Consider the following 11851-nt stretch of genomic DNA (forward strand, 5'->3'; position numbering starts at 1 on the left):
TGCATTAGAGCTTTGGTGGTGTTCTACTTAATGTTTTCTCTCTCACCTCCATCTGGTGATGGTAGTAGCCAAATGCTGATACACTCCTTTGATTTCCTGATGGAACAAAATGACCATTTTTACAACCCCATGTCCTCCTTTTACAACAGCACCATCAGCAGCATAAAGGGTTCACTAAAAGCACTGGACAAACCCTGGCATCCACAGTCGCTGCGGTCAAAATGAGCCACCTGAAACCATTGCACCCTGCCGTGCTCCAAAGGTGAAACTTTGAGCAAAAGGGCTTTGGGAAGGGAAAGAATTGTGATGTTTCCTTTGCATGGGAGAGGGGTTTTTTAAAAAGGGAGGGACTCAGGACACTGCATGGGGATGTGGGACTCTTCCTTTGAGAAAGTACCCATGCAGTGAAATGAAATACAGGAGCATTTTTTATCTCCTCACTTAAATAACAAGCTGCTGGACTGCACCCCTAAGGCAGTGGGGGCTAGTATAGCTGAAGCAGCTAGACAGGTGACAGAGGCAAAATCCAAAGAAATGCCAGATCTGGAGGTCTGGCCATGCTATTGCCTGTGCTACATTCAAGAAAAAAATATATCTGGATGAGGTACAGTGAGTGATATTTTCTAAGCATTAAGGGATTTTGGATCTAATCTCTTGCAAACCCTCAGCAGTAGGTAGGATTCCCCGGCTGGCCCTGAAAACCCCAGCCACTGGAGATACCTGTTATATTTGGAGAAGTATGGAAATATCCCACCTACATTGTAAATACTATAGCTTTGAAAACAATACAATGAAATCTTTCAGGTGGTCCAACATGTCACCTATCGTGGTTGGACTGAGGTGGGGTTTTAGACCCCCCACAATGTTTTGTCTTGATATAACAGTTAAATATTGGGCCATACAAATGTGTGTGGAGAAGAAATGCCTTCACTCTCACTTTTCCCTAGGTACATAAAGTGCATAAGTATTTCAGCTCTAAGTGCTTCATCTGGCAGTATTGCCAGTGTTTCCTTTGTGAAATATGGTAGGCCAGAGGGGTTTGTCCCATGAAGCACCAAGTGAACCCTGCTGCTGTACATGACCTTTCGGATATGATTACTTGGATTTATTTTTTAAATATTAGGATTATTTATTCTACAAGTCAAATTTATCTTGTTAGTCTTAAGTTGGAATCAATGTAGGACTGAACACTGACATTTTAGCAATATTCTACTTTTTAAAATTAAGGTTATGTTTGGTGAATTTTATTATGTTACAAAACTAGAATTAAGAGAATGGATAACTTTTTTGCCTCTTCTTCCCATGGATTTTTATACTGACATTCATCAAAGGCAGCATAGGCTTAAAAGCCCATACAACAGCCTATTCTACTCTGTTCCAAGAATATGTCATGTGGTTACATACTGAACAGGGCTGTGTGCAACAGAGCAGACTTAGCTGAGATGACTGAAGAAAATGTTATCATTAGCTCTGTAGGCAAACAACATTAGGAGACAGAAAACACTTGTGGAAGCCAATATGATTAAATCACTGCTTGCTAGTCACGATCACGTTGCATGTCATGTCCAAAAATATCAATGCAGTTATTGAAGGTAGGACTAACATAGAGTGCAAGTGTCACGTCTTTGAGGCAAGAGAAAGCATCAGACTTATCCCCTCCTTTTTTTTTCTTTTCTATTTTTTTTTTCCCCAGACTAAGAAAGAAAAAGTCTTGATTAAAGGAAATGATATCATGGGAGTTTTCTGAGCAACATTCTAGATACAGAATAAAAATTTCAGTAGGAGAAATGAATCAAAACGTGAAGTAGATATTGTTAGGAGGTTGAGCTGTTGCAAAAGATTCCTTGCGATTTCCATACTAATTAAGCAATAGAAGATGATTCTCTTTCTCTGGCAAATTACCATACTTTAAGAACAATCACTGTGGGCTACAAGGTATCAGACAGTGACTTAGGCCCAGAATTGATCTCACTGTGCAGTCAGCTCTGCCACCCCACACATCTGGGCTGCATCTGGCCACCAGCTGGGAAAATCTGTGCAATGCTGGGTACCAGTGCCTGTACTGACCCACCCAGGCACTTGGACTCCCATGGCTCTTGAATATCTTTGCAAGATCCTCCATTTTATGATGCAGGTATACTATGAGTTACATATAAGTGGGTATATGAAAGAGGCCAAATATCACTGACTTGTTTGTATCCACAGTACTTAGCATCTGACTCCTCTAGAGCAGATTTTTTCAAGGATAAACCCTGATGAAACAATCTGAAACAGAGCAGGCTTACAATTAAGTAATGTGGACACCCAGGGCTCTTTTTCTAAATTCACTTCTATGCCCTCTTTTGTTTAACATTGTAGTCCTGACCATGCAGTACAGAAGACATTCAGTCACATTGTTCTACTACCTTCCTCCCACTGCAGTGTTCTACTTGGCATGTATGTTATTGTTGCTTGAAAGCAATAATAATAATAATAATAATAATAATAATAATAATAATAATAATAATAATAATAATAATTACTCATTCCTCACTGCACTGCATGTGGTATATAAACATTTTGTATGTATTCCCAGACACTGAATAGTATGTAAACAGATGTGTCAAAAACTTCAGCCTATGAACAATATCAGCTGTCAGAAAAAAAAATGTGTAGATTATATAATGAAATTTGGAGAAATGGAACCAGTTACCAGGCAGTGCTTTTAAATGTATTCATTACTAGCGATGAGACTTCAAATTCTTTCTGCTGCCATGCAATGTAATGAACTGTACTGAAGCAAATGTAATAAATACCAAAAGTAAAATAAGTATTATAGCCTGTTGTGAAAGGAGATGGTCTCCTTAGCAATAAAAATGATGCCAAAGTACCCTTTCTCTTTTGCTTTCTTTTTGGTAAATTCTCATGTTTACTGGCTGATAAGAAGAATCAAATATCTACTATCTGGCTTTAACTGATGTAAACAAAGTTAATGGATTTCATGCTGCTTAGTGACTGGTAAATTTTATAATTTCAGATTTTATTTAAAATATTGATGATTTTAATGTTATTGTGCATTTCCTGGTTGATGCTATGGGAAAAAAAAAGTATTATGTAACTGGCACAAAATTTGAAATGGTGAACGTTGGCATGTCATCTACACTGATTTCAAGTCTTGTACCATTAGGTCACATGGACCTATTTAATGCTTAAATCAAATTATCAGATTTTGTACTTGGAGGAAATGAGTAAGAAAAGATTCATACTCTCTCCCTATTCTAATATATTAGAAAATAAATACCTTTCAGGTAGTGATTAATTGCTGGTTTTTTGCATTCTTATGTGGAAATATTTTATGAAAAATTAAGCAGGAATACCTGCTTTTCATAGGACCAGATTCTTCTTTACAGATATCCAAACACTTTTCTGACAACATGAAAGAACTTTAAACCATTTTTTTTCTCAAGATATGAGAAAAACTTACTTGTTATCCCTGAACACAAAAGAAGTATGTATTTCGTAGAGATAATGTATAAATTTATAACGCAGATTTTTAAAAAATAAATGAGATTCTCTGTTAAAGCAACTGCATACAAATTTGAGCATTCTGTATTGCACTCCTTGAAAGACGTAAACAAAACCAATCTTCTTCCTGTGTGTCTCTTGCCTACAACTCGTCTGGTTTAGTTATGAACCTTAGAGCACTGTGTTGCAGGGCGTGCAGTGCTGTGTTTTTAAACAATAATCATAAAATATTCTAAGCAAAGCTGAGGTGTGCACAGCATACATTGCTACTGTTTTGAAAACATATTTAGAAATGTATAGATAATATATTCTGAAAGAATCTGTACCTTATGGGGTCAGGAGAGCAAGGGACTAAAGAAGATACAGGTGAGAGTGGATGCTGCACACAGTAGGACAGTAACACTGAATTATAATGTCATGAGTGGTCTGCAGTGGTGATGGACAGGAAAGAGTATTTTGCTTCCACACTTAGCAAATGCAATGGCAGTCTGATGAACAAGGCACAGTGTGTGACTTAAGGACAGCTTAAGACGATGTGCAAAGTGGTTTAACACTTCCAGTAAATGCACATTTTAGTATCAACCAAAAGACTCTGTACCTTAATAAATATGAGAAACCTTGATTCCAGGTTTTCTGAAATACAATGGCTGAAAATATATCCAATATTTAAGAGCTTTACATTCTATGTTCTCATTCCTGCCATAAAATGCCTGTGCATGGCTGAAAGATAATACTTTAATGCCTCGTTGGGCAAAGGTTTGGATGGCAAACATCTAAAGTACATTGGCCCTGGAGCCTTTGAGATACTTGGAAAACAGTACTCGTTTTGTGGTAGGAAGTATAAATGAGTTTAATTTGAAAAGAAAGCTTTCCCATGAAAAGCTGAGCCAGGAATATCCTAAGGGGAATGATCAGATGAATATTATCTCCATGAATTTCTTCTTTTCCTGTGTGCTCTGTCTTCCAGACCAGCTTGGAACAGACTCCAAAATTTGATAAATCTACATGAAGTCATCAGTCTCAGAGCCTCTCAGAAGAGCTTGATACAGAACACCAGGCTGTTGACATCACTATATTGGTCTTGAAAGAGTGAAGCTTACAACACCTCAGGCATGCTTCAGGGGTCTCTCACATTACATAGAGGCCATTGAAGTAAAGTATTTCCAATACAATCCTTTTGCCAGGAGCCTCTAAGTGATAATTTCTTTTTCCTGAATATGGAATTCAGCTTAGACTTCTCTGTTATGACATATAAAAATCATACCACTTGACCCTTCCAGATTTAGTTCACCTTCTTTTTGCAGGCTCTTACTCCATGCATGAAAAGCAGCAGATGTTCCTTCTGAGTCACATCCACATGTGGATATATATATATATATTTTCCATTATAGAGGGAAAACCCTGTTTCATTTTAATGGTTTCATTAGACGGAAGCCCAAAAGATTCCACAGCTCTTTTCTCTCAATAGGACTTTATTTTCTCTTTAGCCGTGTAAAACTACCGTGTAACTCTTCATTTGATCTCTGAAAGGGAGTATTTTGATGCAAAAGGTAACACAAGCTGTATTTATGCTCTTAGGCATGCTTTTCCTCCATTCATTTATGGTGCCTTTTCATTTCCTAGTACTCCCATGCTATCAGTTGTACTGTTGATAGTTGTTGATATAGTAATATGCACTATTCTACGAGTCCATTAAATATGAAAAAGTGTTTTGTTTCTTTTTTTTCTGAAGAACACAGACAATTGTATATCTAAAGATTCTTGATGTTTTCACGGATATAACACGAGCTTTCATTGCTCTTTCTTTTTTCTCTGCCTTTTTATTCAATTTCACCACAGCTGCACATTGGAGCTGGTCAAGGATTGCAATGTCACTGTTAAATCTACCAATTATTATGTGATAATTGAATCACAAGAATCATTTCAGACTAGGAAGTCCAAATTTTATATCACCTTTTCTTGTCCCAGATATCCCATCTTTAATTATGGGATGTAAACTGCAATCCCAGGGTGTCCTAAAAATCCTGGTTCACACTGAGCAAAGAATGGGGTAGGTTCCCTCAGAGAGGCATTTTTACCAGACAGAGCTACAGGGGTGAGGTGCCTGTGCCTGGTGTGTCACTCCACATCAGACACAAACCCAGATAATCAGTCCAAACCCAGCTCATCCCATAGGAAATCTCCCCACACAGCTTCATAGAATTGCGTGCCTCCTCCAGACATCCAGTCACTGCTCTACCTGCTCCATAGATATTTCTAAGAAGTAACTATCTCTTTTTATCAGTTTATTTTGCTTTGTTGCAGGCCTTACCGACTTTAGAGTTATTGTCCCAGCTCCAGCTCCAAAGCTGAGTGTCCTGTCCCAGATGGTGGGGAAGGTGGCCACAAATCTCACGGTGGAGAATAGTGCCTTGGTAGAAGTGCTGTGGCTCCACTGATCACAGGAGGTTGCACCAGCCTGGAAGGCGACTACACACAAAACATGGGTCCAGATATGCCTTCAAAAGCCCAGCAACTTTCAAAGATTCCCTTGCACAAAGGGTCTTTGGTGAAGTTTTTGGAAGGAAGTTGAGGACAGAGGTCAACATGTCAAGGCACTTCGATGATCCTTGTGGGTCTCTTCCAACTCAAAATATTCTGTAACTGTGAATTGCAGAGGCTGCTCTGGTGGCTGAGAAAGCATATAATTGGTGAAATGTCAAAATCCAGCTGTGGTGATGCATAAAATTTCCCTCTTGCCTTCTCAGGCAGTTCACAGCATCATGGGAGAGCACTTGAAGGGAGCGGTAGGCATTACTTGCAGTGGTGATAGTGCTTAGATTGGGCAGTGGCATTTTCAGGTTTTCAGATGAAACTTAAAATATCACAGCTGGCAGCATTTCCAGCATCAGTTGCTAAAACTACTGTGATAAACTGAGTTTTCACTTCTTCTTTCTGCGTTGAATAAATTTAATTCCCTTCAGCTTGCTACATGCTGCATATTCAAGACCAGATTTCAGAAGCTGTGTTTCTGTCTGAGCAGCACCAACATTAAAAATCTCCTGGCTAATCTATGAAGTAACTTTGCCTTTCTGTCCTCAGCCACGATTTCCCCATCTCCAAATGCTGTGACTGCACAGTACCACATGAACTACCAGTAGTCTTTCACACTTGGAGTAGCTATATGTCACTGCTAAAGGTTGTGTATCATTAAAATACACTTTGCCATTCTTCAGTGTGTGAGGACCTATGGATATGCATTATTCAAAAAAGAATAATGCTCTTCCAAGACCTGGCTAGGCTTACCTAGCTGCTTCCTTTCCCTTGTGGAAAGCAGAGGGGACTTGCACCTTAACCATGAGTCAAAACAAGCATTTTCAGTGATGTGGTCTGATGCATTGCATTTAGAAGGCAAAATTAATACAGAACTCTGATTAGCATGAAGTCAAAGAGCATTCCTGTCACACAGCTTCTGCAGTTTCTCTGTTGCCAATGTCTGCAACATTTTTTTCCACTGAGTAAATATTTAGTTGGGGTGGGGTTTTGGTTTTTTTGGGGGAGTGGTGGGTATGGTTTTATTTTTGTTTGTTTAAGGGTTTTTGTTTATTTGTTTCTTTTTGGTATAAACTACTTTCACTGCTTTGGCCGTGTTTAAATTCACTGAAAGTAGGTACTGCTGCACTGAAGGCAATGGGAACACATTTTGATATCGTGTGAAGTTCAGTTTCAAGTGACATGAGTCCTTTCCTGAGTGTGATCTATAACATTGCCAGTGGAGTTATTCCTGCCTAGCAGAAGGACTCCAGTGGAGTATTATGCTATTACAAGCTCCTTTTTACCTTCACTGTGATCTCAGAGGGACACTTTCACATTCTCTCAGACTTCCTTAGGAACTAATTTATCTTTGCAGAGCTTGTCCTGCCTGGCCTTTGGAAGGCAAAGGCACTTATAACTGAAACTGGCTAGGAACTATTCTGGGGAAAGATATATGCCTCTAGAATGCTTTTTATTCATTCATTCATTCATTCATTCATTCATTCATTCATTCATTCATTCATTTATTTATTTAAAAGTCTATAGAATATGTTTTGCCTCCCTCTCTTTTAAAAACATGTGTCATGATGAATAATTAGTACAATACATTTTTATAAATTTTAGAAGTACTTGTAACTGTAGTAAAATGTAGATTTAGCATGCTAATATTTCTAGCAGCTTAAGTTCAATGTTTATACATGCCAACCTCTGCCATTTATCAGTAGTTCAAATTCTTTTAGTTGTTTAGACGTCTTTTCAAGGTAGAATACTGAAGACTATCAGAAAGGCCTGCAGAATGAGACATCAACATGGGGCAGAGTGACCCAGAAGTCAGAACATTGGAAGAACTCCAGACGCTCGAGGAAGAGGAGGACTGATGAAGAGAGGGTCTCACTGACCCCTGACTCAAATCATAAGGTGTGGAACCAGGGCAGGACCGAGGCTGGATCAAGAGATGTGTGAACTGGGGATTGGATAGACCATATCATAAAAACCATAGAAACCAGTGATCGGGGCACATGCGTGTCAATATGTATTCTTGTGGGCCCTAAGCCTGATATTAAAGGACTTTCACTTTTTATCTTATCCCACACTAACTTGGCTCAGACTCCTTCTTTGCTGGGTTCTCTCACGGCATCATCAGAGAGGATGTCACATGAGGTAAAACCAGTTTGGGGGAAAGAAGCAGCCACTGGAAACAATGAAGAATCTCCCTTTTGAGTGTCTTTTCAAGTGAAATGCTGAGTGGGATTAAAGCAGTTCATGGGTCCAGGACCCAGAAATTCAGAGCTATATATCACTGTACACAGAAAGCAGTTACCTATTTGCACAGCACAGCTAGCTGTCTGCACGTAACCTGGGTACATCAGGTAGAGCTAGGCATCCTGGAAGTGCCTGAATTTATTGCTTTCCACATGTGGGAGAATAATTTTGATAAAGGAACCTAGAAATTGAACCATAAAATGTATTTGTTCAAATGCAGAAATGAGGTTTTCCTAAATTATATAAATTGCAAATGGGCATGAAGGGGAGCTGATTTTCTACATGACTGAATATCCAGTTTCTGGAAACTAAAGAAGATGAGGCTTTTAGTGTGTAACAGTATCCTGACAGAAGCCTCTAGTTCATGAACACTGTGGTGAACCTTATGTTTCATATGGCCTTGTTGTCTATGAATCAGCATGTTACAATCTGTTAGGCTTTTTTATTTGGTTGGTTTTTAAACTCAAGGCAACGCTGATGCATCAAGTTAGCTTTTATATCGAACAAAGCTTCCTTCTTGAAAGAATAAAAATCTTCTCTCCTCTACTAGGGGTTTGCATGGAAATGAAACATGTCAACAAAGCAGATAAGTACATGCTTTCACCCAAGTCCCAAGGCTACAGAAGGATTACTTCTCTCTACCTAAATCAAATACGTTGCTGTGAAATACGAGTTCTTTGTATAAACACTGAAGTGTAAACTAAAGGCTTCCTCATGTGCAAAGCAGCCTAAGTACAAAGCTAACTTAGCTCTATTCACTAGATGGGAATTTCTTACACTACTAAATTAAAATTCTCTTTTATGGACCACTTCCATAGTAGCAGTGCCAGCTGGAACCAAATATTCCATGTTATACTCTGTTACCTGGTAAAATTGATGAGCCGCCTGTTAAGAGTAGTACTTGGCTTATACCTTCTCCCAAACAGCCTAGGAACTCTGAGAATAAGTGCAAATCAGGCAATGCCAAGTATATGCCAGCAACCCTTCTAACATTTAAGAGTAAAGATGATTTCAATTCCTGCCTGTGGGAACATTCTCCAGTGTCATTTCACTTCTGTCCTAGTTCAGCAGGAGGGACCAGCTAACCCTGTGTGGGGGTGATCAAAGCTGTGTATTCTACCCCCTCTATTCATTCCCCAAGGACAGTGGGCCATTAGCAGCAGCTGCCCAGGGAGCCATTATCACCTTCACACCCAGCCTGAGGGGGGCGGAGCTGCTAATGGGCCATCAACAGCTCAACACCCCCTGGCTCCCAGAGTTAATCACCCATTGTGTGAGTCCCCGCCCAGGGGGAGGGACTGAGTGCTCCCTGAGGGTACATAAGTGGTGGGTAAGAAGACCTCGGGAAACTCTCGTCGGATCCAGAGCAGCAGCAGGACCTTGACAGGAGGAGATCACCGCTCTCGCCCAGACCACAGCCCTCGCCTGCACCAACAGGTTTTTCTTTTCCTTTTGCTCTGGACTTGGGGGAACCACAGGGGTCTCAGCACAAGGGCAAACAAACCCCCTTGGGTTTGTGCCCCAGGACACTGGGTTATACTGCTGGGGTTTTGTGAGTTGAAAGCAATCTCCCTTGTGTGTCAGTGTTGTTATTGTAATATTATTATTAAATTTTAGGTCTGACTTATAATCTCTCTCGTGGTGAGTTCATTTCCCCTGCTGGTTCACCTTTAAACCAGCACAACTTCCTAGAAGAGAAGTCTGTGTATGAGTTCATTTGGTATGACCTATAAATGTATGTTTTCAAGAGAGTCTGGGATTACACACAAATATCTACAGTGAAATTTGGATTAGTTTTTTATTCTTTGCTGGCTATTTAAATGGTTTACTACTGTCTCCAATACCTAGCTCTTAGGTTAAACTTCTTTGAAAGTGCAGATGTAGAAACAGATGTAGAAGCTTTTGGTAGCTCAGAGACTACCACTTCTTACTAATAATGCCAGACACTTTTTGAAGGGAAGTTTTTAGTCCTCGTTAGTAGATGGATGGACATACACACTGGGATAGCTTCTTCTTTTTTCTAAAAAAACTAATCCATAGATCAGTTTCAGATGATTGTGTTTATTTTTCCACAGTATTTTAGCTTCTATGAAGATCTGCTTTAGAAAAAAAAGGTTAACTACGATGAAGAACTAACCTAACTTTTCCTCATAATAGGTATAGGGAAACAAGGGAACCTTGAGAAAACCTAAAGGTGAAATGAAATACACACCTTATGCATTATATTCACAGTCTTCCTACAGGAATGCACATATGTTAAAGTAGTCTCAGGAGGGCCATGATGTTATTCCTTGCAAGCAGCAACATCATGCTGTGAATTACAAGTAAAAACATAATTAAAGTGGAATGTGAAACTACATGGTTCTCATAGGGCTGTTGTACATATAATATCAAGCTTTCCCTGGATGCACCTAGAAAATACCACAAAAGATAGAATTAAAAAAAGGCGTACATTTATATCTAGGAATTATTTTAAATGAATCATTTACTTGTGTATATAAACATATTTTAATTGTGTGGGGTTTTCTGTACGGAAATTTGAGACATTCATTCATACTTGCATGTCCTTAGCTGTGTGAAGTTATGGTTTACTCACACTCCAACACTTTTAATGCACTATACAAAAAAAGCACAGTTTGTCTCCAAATCACTACTGAGGGCATTAAACTATGCCAGTACACTGCAAAGAAAGTTTGAAGTTATCTTTGACTTTATCCAGGATGTGATATGGAAATGCAAATGTTTCTATGTGCAGAATGTGTTGGTGTTTTTATTCTGAGTCAATTCCATGACAAAATTTTCATTAATTTCACTAAGGCAAATACACCAGCCAGGGAATCATTTGGAAACAGTAAAAAGAATACAACTGAAATTATTAAATCTGGCTTGATTCAGCTCATCTGCTACTCACCTTATCTTCTGGTAGAGCTTGATAAAGATCAGGACTTTTCATTTCAATTAAAATAAATGGATCCATGTAGCTAGAGGAGCTGCATTATTCATAATTCTAAATAGTTATCACTTCTGCTAGACTAGGTTTATAACTGCAGTAATCAGAAGCACAATTAACATTAGGTGTTCATCCCTTTAAAAAACTTGCTTTGGGGACTTTGTATTGAAATCTCACTAATTTGGATGAATTCAGATAGGTCTAAATACTTCAAGTCCAACATACATAGTCAGGTTCCATTCTGATAGTCAAACATCACTCTAGTGTGGTGCACACAAGTACCCTGACTATTTTGCTCTGGGATCGAACAAAAGGTTGGTCCACAAACCTCTGAATCATGTGTGCAAAGACTACAAGGGGAGAAAGTTTTCTTTCAGATGGCTTCAAGTCAGGTTACAGTCTGCTAGTTGAAAAAAGTTAGCATTTCTAAGCAGTAAGTGGGAACTTCCTGGTCCCTTCCACGTTTCCCTGGGTCCTAAAAGGGACAACTGTCACAGCAGTAGAGATTCTGATAGTCATGCATATAGGTATGTGTAATATAGGGATAGCTTTGGGCAAGGTCCAAATGTAGTAGGGTAAGTCTCCTTGGTAAATTGTGAGCATGTGTGCAATTGTGGGCAG

General features: G+C 39.1%; 1 protein-coding gene across 1 annotated transcript in view; it reads right to left on the minus strand.

Annotated features, from left to right (window-relative positions):
• Window positions 1–11613, minus strand: part of SDCBP (syndecan binding protein) — a 101061-nt gene extending 89448 nt beyond the window's left edge. Inside the window, exon 1 of the mRNA XM_071554483.1 lies at window positions 11610–11613. The gene's annotated coding sequence lies outside the window, so the exon portion shown is untranslated. The remainder of the gene's footprint in view (window positions 1–11609) is intronic.
• Between the last annotated feature and the right edge of the window lie 238 nt (window positions 11614–11851).

This window comes from Pithys albifrons, chromosome 4 (genome assembly GCF_047495875.1).
Source record: "Pithys albifrons albifrons isolate INPA30051 chromosome 4, PitAlb_v1, whole genome shotgun sequence".
NCBI lineage: Eukaryota > Metazoa > Chordata > Aves > Passeriformes > Thamnophilidae > Pithys > Pithys albifrons.